We start from the raw sequence: 10,566 nt of genomic DNA, 5'->3' as shown, positions 1-10,566 counted from the left end.
CAAAGTCTCAGAATTGCTACTTTGGACATTGGGGGATGCCACCGGCTGGAGGGAATCATCATCGGTTGTGATTTGGTGGCGATCGGCCAAAAATAAATCCATCGGCCACTGATGGATTGCCGGTCGGCACTCCATGCAGTCGATCGGCAAAAAGCTCCTGCAGAATCTGTTTGACAGCAGCAGAGGATAGAGCTTTGCATGGCAATGTAATTCAAGCAATGTATGCACCAACCATATCCCTTATCATGTTTATGACTCAAAGGGACATGGTCCTTGGTTCTCGGACCACCAATCGCGCATTTCAATGCGTGATGGCCCAAGAGACCAATTTATGCATGTTGATTTCAAATGCAATGCAAACCAACAAACAAGTGAGGAGCTCAACCTCAATCATGGATAATCAAGAGGCAAAGCATGCATGCAATGCAACCTAAGCATGTTAACTAGGCATGCAACATGGTAATGCAAACAAGCACACAAGGCATGTGACAACTATGCTAGTTACTCAAGCATGCAAGTATGCAAAGCATGCAACATGTTAGGTAATTCCAACTAAGAGAAATGCATGCCAAATACAAAGTCACTTAGACATGCCACAACACGTGATAGGCCAAGCATGCAATCAACACACAAGGTAAGCATGTCACAAAATGCAAGAATGGACTTAGACTAATTTAGGCAACCCTCAAACTAACCTAAAACAGTGGCCAAAATGCTATAGAATGAGGGGCAAATACACATACAAACATGCATGCAAATGGACCAACACTTAAGCATCAAAGAGACAACTTTTAAGCACACTTAAAAGAAGATAAACATGGACATATGGCATACATTCCAAGCTCTGAAAATCATGTTAAGGATGGTGCCAAACCAACTAAACAAAGCAATCAAAACATGCAACAATGGTCCAAGACTTAAGGCAAGCCAAAGGGGAGGTAAACCAAGGCTAGGTCAACCAAGCCTCACAAGGCCAAAGGGACTTAAAGTAGGTCTAATGCAGACCTAAACAAAGCCAATGATGTACTTAGATGGCATCTAAGTGGTCTAAAAAAGCAAGCATACTCCAAGGCTTAAACAAGGGGCATAAGGCAACAACCTTTAAACATATTGAAGGGGGATCAAATACAAGCACATGGGCACATCATGAGGTCTGAAATAACATGTCAAGTGGTTCCAAACCACTGAAACAAAGCAAGGATGGCATGCTAGAAGGGCCAAAGCTTAAGGCATACAAGAGAGTTTGCATGGTAGCTATACAAAGCAAAGCATGGATGACTCAAATGACCAAAAACAGTCCCTTAGCATACTAAAACAAGCATAAAAGCTTCACAAAGCTAGGCCAAAACACATGAGCATGGTAGTCTAAATGCTAGGCACATGTTGAGGCAAATCATGGCATTACAAGGCATGTATGCTAAGCAAGCATGGTGTACCAAAACCAACTTAAAACAGAGGCATATTATGACATAATAAGCACAAAAATCATCTAAGACATGGTCAACAAGAACCTAAACATGGTGCTCCCTCAAGAGGCCAAAATGGTCCTTTTCAAGGACAACAAGGAGAGGGGGTGGCCCTCTCCTTCTTGGGACCTCAAGGCACCATCCTCACCTCTGAAATCCCTCAAGATTTCAGTGGTGAGGAGGCCCAAACACCAAGGTCTCGGAGCTCACTCAAAATGGCACAAAATGGAGCCTTACAAGGCTTAAGAGGGGTCAAACAACCCCAAAGCTTGAAGCAACCTTAAAAAACTATTTAGAGGGCCTAAAAACAAAACTTTTTTATGTTATACACTAAACACAAAAATAGTTGTAAGGTAGGCAAAAATACAATGCAAGAAAGGGGTAAAAATGAGCAAGTTTCTTACCCTTGAAGACCCTCTTCAACAATGGAGCTCCAGCAGCTTCTTTAGGTTGAAACCAGCTCCAAAACTCCAAGAACACTCCTTTAGCCCTCAATAACCAAGAGAAGGTGTAATGGTGGGTGCTTGTGAGCAAAAGTAAGACAAAACACACACACTAAGCTCAAGAGAGAGAGAGAGAGAGAGATATAGGATAGATATAAATTCCTAACCCTAATATCAAAGCTCTCTAAAAATGTTCTCCAACCCTAAATCCAAGAGAGGAGACTCTCTCTTATAGAACTCTCTCTTGTAAAGCTTGTCAAATAAGCTTGTCAAGAGAGAAATCCCTCCATACACGTGTATGGAGGAGAACAGAGTGGGTGCCAGCTATCACAGCTGGCACAAAATATCTACCAAAAGTAGATGAACAGTGATCGGCCATTCAAAATTGCCATTTTGGCAAAATAAATGGCCGACCGGCAACAAAGAGTGCCGACCGGCAATATACATTGCCGATGGCACAAAATCACTGGCCGGTGGCCTCAAGCCATGGCCGGTGATGTGTGGGGATGCCTCACAAGGCATTCCCTACCCCTCCAAGGCAAAACACAAGTGTTTGGTGCAAAACCAGACACAACACGGTCGAGTCGAGAAATCCTGAGGCAAGGCGCGCAACCGAGACCTCCGGGAACTCAAGACGAACACAAACAAAGGTAATCACCAAGTGTTCCAATGGTGACATCCAAGTCTTGAGGATGGTCAAAAATGGGGTGTCTACAGGTGTTCACAAAATATTCCTTGAGTTTTGAAAATTACAATTTGGCCCAGAATTTTTAGACAATTGTAGTGTGGCCTAGATTTTGAGGAGGTTTTTCAATGAAGCCCCTGGAAGTGTAGCGAAGGTTGATCCTAGCTAAACGAACTATTTTGGATGCAACCATGCGATTAGAATGGTGAAATTCTGAACTATTTTTAAATCTTTAGTCGCATTTTTGTGTATGTATTGCATTAGTATTTTACATATAAGATCATGCATATTTTTCCTAACTTTGTTTTGTAGCTTTCCACAAAACACCAGTAAATACTAGGTGAGCATTTATAGCTTTAGCATCCCACTTATGTGTATTTTTCTTATTATGTCTAGCATCCTATCATGCGACTACATGCTTAATTGATATATCACTATGATTGCCAGTAGATAGAGGTTGTGTAGCTCAATTTGGAATAGTATTATTTTTTATATATGTGGGCTCAATTTCATTATGAGTTGCACATATCTCAAATTCTTTCAAAATACATGAAATCAAATTGTTTCAAAATGAATGACATAGTTTACACTTGCTTGCTTCACATAGAAATTTTTAGATTTCTTAAATAATGAGAACATAAACATATATTGTCTATAAAATCGTATCGTGGTTTAGTAGAGACTAGCCTTTTGATCGGATGAGCGGGGGGTGCTCAATTATTGACCTTCACCTCTCATACCTAAGGTTTCAAATCAAGACATCTTTGGTTATGACGAGCAGTGGCCTTGGCACAAGTCATGGGTTTCCTAGTTTTACCAAAAGAATTTTTAGATTTATTAAATAATGAGAACATGAACATATATTGTCTATAAAACTCGTATCGTGGTTTAATAGAGACTAATCTTTTGATCGGGTGAGAGGGGGTGCTCAATTAATGACCTTCCCCCTCTCATACTCAAGGTTTCAAACAGAGACATCTTTGGTTATGACAAGCAGTGACCTTGGCACAAGTCATGGGTTTCCTAATTTTACCAAAATATTAGGTGACAACTCTGAGATCTGGTGATGCAGTCCATTTTTGGCAAAGTTCTTGCAATAAAAATAGATTTTCTATAAAAGTGGTCGAATCTAGACTCTTGTTTATATTTCACATTGCACTCGTAAGACTAGATCAAAAAATTCGAGGGTCTAAATTGTTTAGCACGCTCAAGTACCCCCCGAAAATGATGCGACACTCAATTCCTCACATTTTTTTTATTCATGATGAAGGTTTTGATTTCCATGGTCAGTGGTTCCATGAAGCTTCTCATTTTTCCTTCTTTATGCTTCTTCAATTTTCTTCATCATTCTGGGTTCTTTTAGCTTCCATTGCTTCATGATGAAGCTTCTTATTGATGATCTCATGGTTGTGAGACAATCACCCTTGATGGAATTGGGTTTGGATTTTTTAACAATATCTGCTACTAACTCCATTGGATTTGGGGTGTGCATTTGATAACAATTGGGTCTCTGTAAAAGAATAAAGTATTTAAGCCAGTGGTTAGATTGGTTAGAATGTAATTACAAGTTGTTGAGATTCTATTAAATGATTGTCCATGTGTAATATATTAGGTTGTTAGTTGTAGCTGAATGGGTCATGTAAGTAGTGGACTTGATGTAGAGGTGGGCATGGGTCAGTTGCAGCCATGGAACCTCCAATCAGCCATCCATCCGCCAAATTAGTAGATTGGAGAAAATCAATCCGCATCCGTCCGTCAATCCAACGGATGCGGATTGAGCGAATTGGCAGATTGACGGATGGATGTGAATCGGTTTGGCGGTTTAAAATTTTATAAATTTTCAACATAATTTAACTTGTGCGCTTCTTTAAAAAAAAAAAAAAGTATTACAGTCAATGACTTAAAAAAAAATATTACAATCACTGCATGCCTCATCCAAAGAAAGAAAGTTTGAAACTTTAAAATATTACAATCATTGCATGCCTCATTTACATAAAGTATTACAATATGTGATTCTTAAAATATAAAAATAATTTAAACCACCAAAACTATGAACAAAACAGTAGTAGAGATTGTATGACTCTATATTGTTACATCTATATCTATTTTTGAAAACAAAAACCATCCAGCATATATAATCTTCTTTATTTATTATTTTTAGAGTTAGATTTAAAAATCAAAAACTATAGATAAATAATATATTTATTTTTTTCAATTCAAAAAATATATTCAAGTTGAAAACTCTTTTTTAACAAAATATATTCAACAAAATATTTAAACTCTTTTTCAATTGAAAACATGAACAAAATAGCTAAACAAATTGAAAACACAAAGTCTTACAAATTACAAGGGGTGCTCGCCGTTTGGCGGTTTGGTTGCGGCCAAATTAGTCTCAAATCCGCTATCTGTCTAAAACTAGGCGGATTGGAAAAAATCAATCTGCAACCGTCCGCTCGTCATCACGCATCCGTCCAAAATGCGGCGGATCGATTTGGTTAGGCGGATTGGTATATCTGCTGCTATCCCCTAACTTGATGTATAAGGCCCCATTTGTTTTCAGAAGTAGAATAGAGAGGATTGATAGTGAAGGGATTAATAATGAAGGGACTGTTAGTAACGGGATTGTTGGTGAGAGAATTAAGAAAAATGTGTTTGTTTGATAACCAGTGAACTAATAATAGTTCATGTTTGTTTTGAGAGATAGGAATGTGATTAACCATATAAAATTACACAAATACCCTTGTTGTATTAGTATTAAATTTAAGTTTATTCCAACTAATAAATGCATTACCCAATTAAACTATTCAAAAATTATAATTAAAATCCTATAATCAAAAATAATAAAAAAATTCGACTATTAATCTATTTATTATTATTATTATTATTATTATTATTATTATTATTATTATTATTATTAAAGAAACCAACCAATGGTTTCTCCAAAAACTAGCCCATGGTTTCGACCAAAGTGTTCAGAACATTAACAAAACATGTTGCCTTTTCACTCTGTGAGTTCACCTATGTAAGGTCAAGAGAGAGAGAGAGAGTCAATGGCGATCGAAGCATCACTCTTCTGTCTGATCGGAACATCACTATTATGTCTGATCGAATCAATGGAGATCGAAGCATCACTCCTCTATGAGTTCACCCATGTTGTCTTTTGATTTGTATCTCTTTTGTCTGATTTAGTCAAACATTGGAGCATCACTCTTCAATTTTACTGATCTAATTTGCAATTTGTCTACACTTCTGTTTGGTTGGTGAGAAAACCGAATGAAATACACACACACACACACATATATATATATATATATAAGAGAACACACACACACACACACAGAGAGAGAGAGAGAGAGAGAGAGAGAGAAGAGAAGAAAAGAGGGTAAAAAAGTAAATCACTCCCCTAATACTAACGGACTAATTTTCAATACCAAGTGTTAGGGCAGACTAACAATCTCAATATGCAAGGCCCATCTGAAGTCGTCCAGTTTATGAATCCATTCCCCAAATCTGCAAAAAAATAGGAGACATGTTCATTGTTCATCATTCACAGTCCACTTTGGACTATGAAAAAGGAAAACAAATATGGCCTAAATGTAGTATAGTTTATAAAGTGTGATATAGGAAATAATAATAATAATTTGCTTGCTTGTTTTTGGTTTTTTAAAAATATTTACTTTATTATTTTTCGGATTTTTTTTATTGAAATTTTTTAATATTTTAAACAAATTTTTTTTTTTAAATTTTTAGACACATTTAACATAAATACATATAAAAAGTATAATTTTTATGAAAAAAATCTTTTAAAAATTCACTAAATACCAAAAATATTATAAAAAAAAATAAGAATTAAGTATATTTTTTGCATTTTTATGTATTTATTAATTTTTAAAAATATTTTTTCACAAATTTTTTACTTTTTAAATACATCTAAGTAATGTGTTTATAAAAAAGTTAAAAAAACTTAAAATTTTAAATATATTTACTTACAAAAAAAAAAAACTTAATCCAAAAAACTCAAATCAAACCCAATTAATAAAATTCAAAATATCTTTCTCTCTTCAGTTTGCTTCTCTCTATACTTCTGATCTAGTTTCTTTCACGGTATCAGAGCATCAAGCCCATTCAACAATGGCAACATCTTCTTCAACTACTGCAACTACTTTTCCTACTGTTTCTGCGTCAAGGATGAATTTAGGAATTGGATCAACTCATCAAAATCCTATTTTCTTGCTTTCCAATATTGCAAATCTGGTTTCTGTCAAACTTGATTCTTCAAATTTTATTTTGTGGAAATACAGAATCACTTTTATTCTACTAGCATATTCTCTTCTAGGTTATGTTGATGGTACAATTTCATGTCCTGAGAAATTTCTTTGTAATGAGAATGGTAGATCTACAACGATTGAAGATCTAACATAACACCAATGGACAGGGCCGGCCCTGACTTATTAGGGCCCTAAGGCGAATTTTTTAAATTGGGCCCTTCATATATAATTATCCAAAAAAAAATTTTTTTGGATAAAACAAAAAAGATAAAAATTTATTTCTATTGCATTACAATTTAATAAAATTTAGATAACAAATATATATATATATATATATATATATAATAGTTGAACTTCAATTAGTTGAATTGAATCTTTATTTTTTAACTTACCAATGCTATAAGAACAAAAATTAATTGGGGGTAAGGATGAGAACTTTCGACACAACTCAAGCAATATATAAAATTAGCAAATTAAGGTTGACTATTTTCAACATGAATCCAAGTATGGCACAACTCAATAACATGAATTATTAGTTATATATTTGAATGTTCACTAAGGGATGCCATGACATTTTTTTAATCTTTGTTTAACTCTATTTAACTGAATAAAAAAATATGTAAAATAATAATTAAGGCTAATATCTTTTTTTTATTTAAGATATATATTTTTTTGTTACCTATTTTAGAGTCAATCTAATAAAAAATATATAGTAATAAGGTACAATTTTTTTAATTAGAAAATGCAATTGAATTAAAATCAAACATTCTATGAATAATTTCATTTAGTTGAAATAAATTTTATAAAATTCAACTTATGAGAAAAATTTTAATCTCTCAATACACTTGCTAAGTTATTTTTAACTAAAAATGAAAGTTTTCATATTAAATATCAATCGAACACGAATCAAAATAACATCACACGACAACATAAAAATAAATAAATTGAGCTAATATTAAAATAATTATGAAATAGCATGACATGATACACTCCCCTAATTGGGAGCTTTAAATTTTGTTTAAAATTGGGGGTCCAAGGCGACCGCCTCAGTTGCCTCACCCCAGGGCCGGCCCAGCCAATGGATCGTCACAGATCAGGCTCTTATCACTTTGATTAACTCTACTCTTTCGTCTTCGGCTCTTTTATTTGTTGTAAGGAAATCATCTACTCAAGGTATTTGGAGTGTTCTTAAACGGAGATTCACATCAATCTCGAAATTGAACATATTGAATCTCAAAATGGAACTGCATAATGTCAAAAAGGGAGATGATTTTGTTTGACACCTATCTTCGGTGTGTGAAGGATTTACAAGACAAGCTGTCGGCTTTTTCCGTATTCATTGACGATGAAGAGATACTGCACATCGTCCTCAATGGCTTACCTCATGATTATCATGCTTTCTGTTCAGCGATACGAACAAGGAATGAGCCAATAAGATTTGAAGATCGCCATATTTTGCTTCATTCAGAAGAACTGTCTTTGAAAGATTTGAATAATATTCATAAGGAAGGTTCACATCCTATGGCTATGATTGCTACGATTGATTCTTCTAGGGATTCAAATCATCGCAACAACTCCTTTTCTTTTACCAATCATCGAGGCCGAGGACGATTCAGGGCTTTTCCTATATTAAGCCAATTTATCATCTTAATTCCCAAACTAGGCCTAGTTTGGACGGAATTCCCAAACTAGGCCAAAGCGCTATTACAAATCACGCTTTCACTGTTTGGGGCCAAAAATTTGATGAACAGTGAAAGCGCTATTAGAAACCACACTTTTAATTAAGAAACCGTGGTTGCAAACCACGTTTTTAATATAAATTTTTTTTCTGAAGAAAACGTGGTTCCAAACCACGCTTTCACTGTGCATGTCGTGTAATTTGTTTTCTAAAAACCACGCTTTCACTGTGCATATTCATTTTCTGAAGAAAACGTGATTCACAATCACGCTTTCATTGTTCACTAAAAGAAGCGTGGATTGAAACCACGATTTCACTGTTCACTGCAACAAGCGTGAATTGAAACCACACTTTCAGTGTTCATTTAAATTCTTTTTATTATTTTTTTTGTTAATTTTTTTTTTCTGCTGTCATTGTTTTGGTGATAATGTAATTCATTAATTTTTTTTTCTTTTGTCTTTGTTTTGGGTTAGAAGGTGTAATTCAGAATTTTTTTTGTCTTTACTAAAGCCGATTTCATGTAAATTTTTTTTGGCTGTACTAAAGGCATTTTCATGTTAAATTTTAATTTTTTTTCTTTTGTCTTTGTTTTGGGTTAGAAGGTGTTATTTAGAAATTTATTTTGGCTTTACTAAAGCTGTTTTCATTTAAATATATATATTTTTTATTTTGTCTTTGTTTTGGGTTAGAAGGTGATAATGTAATTTAGAAAACTGGTTTAGTAAAACCGTTTTCTAGTCATTTTCATTAATTTTTTTTTTTTCCTTTTGTCAATGAATAATGGTTACATTATTGGGTTCTCACGATTGAGAAAATGAACAAGTTAAGAGAATGTGTATTTCTCCTAAAATAAATTTTGTCAATATTTTTGTAATAAAAATTAATACATAATATACGAAGTCACTAATTTACTAAATACTCATACAGGTATGAAAACAACATAACTGAAGTTGCAAATGTAACAGTTTTCAGTTACATAGGAAGTACAGACATAAGTCTCCCACAAAAATACATTCTGGACACCATAAACTGAACACACAATACATACATCCTAGACACCCTGAACTGAACACACAATACATAAACATAACAGTTAGACAGACAAATATTAGGCAGACAATCTGACAAACTCATTACGGAAACACTTAGTCTACCACAGACATTACATATTAATGCATGACCTAATATTGCCGAAGTGTAGACATTAACACCTAATTCGCGCAGGTGGCTCAGAGTCTGAATAATCCGAAAGCTCAGCGTCAGAGACAAGTTCAAGATCCTCCATGATACCCTTGATAGCCGCAACATTTGGTTCTGTTCTATCCTTCTGGGCATCCTTCTTAACTATGTATAGCTGCATATCGCGGGCTAACCTACGGCGCATTTGAGAAATCTCACGTTGTAGTCTTTCACATAGTCGATCAACATTATCAGGATCTTCCTTTTGGATCTCAACAGAACGTGCTTTTGGCACCTTCAGTCGATTTTCCCAACATAATCTTTCCATTTGCACTCGCTCTATAAATAGTGCAGGCCACTTCAGAAGTCTAGCGTCTGCTAAACCATATCCTGTTTGATTACCTGATGGATCCATACATGAACCTCCTTGAACTGGATAATACTTGGGTATCAAAAAATGTCGCTTCCCAAACCTATCACGATAACAACAAGCATAATCTAAAACAGGTATTCTCACTCCCTCCCATGAATCGTCTTCAGCATCGCCAAGTCCCCTTCTCCCTCCTCGTCATGAACTGTCACCCCTTTGCAAGTTTCTACCCCCTCTGCGATTCCCACTCCCTCCCATGGATCGTGTAGCCATGCTAATTTGTTAAAACAAATGAATGATAATTTCGTAGGGCGAAATGAGTTGTAAGATTGTGTCTTCACCTTTAGTCGTTTATATAGTTGGTTATGAACGGCTTTAAAAAGATACCTCTACATGACAACCCCACATATACGAACAAGGTATGAGTTGTCACTAGAGGGAAAAAATAGAGAAAATCAAATACTGTGTACCAAGTCA

The sequence above is a fragment of the Camellia sinensis genome, chromosome 8, assembly GCF_055761805.1.
Source record: "Camellia sinensis isolate YWXY chromosome 8, ASM5576180v1, whole genome shotgun sequence".
Classification (NCBI taxonomy): domain Eukaryota; kingdom Viridiplantae; phylum Streptophyta; class Magnoliopsida; order Ericales; family Theaceae; genus Camellia; species Camellia sinensis.
The sequence above is the reverse complement of the archived record's forward strand: the minus strand, read 5'-3'. Positions refer to the sequence as shown.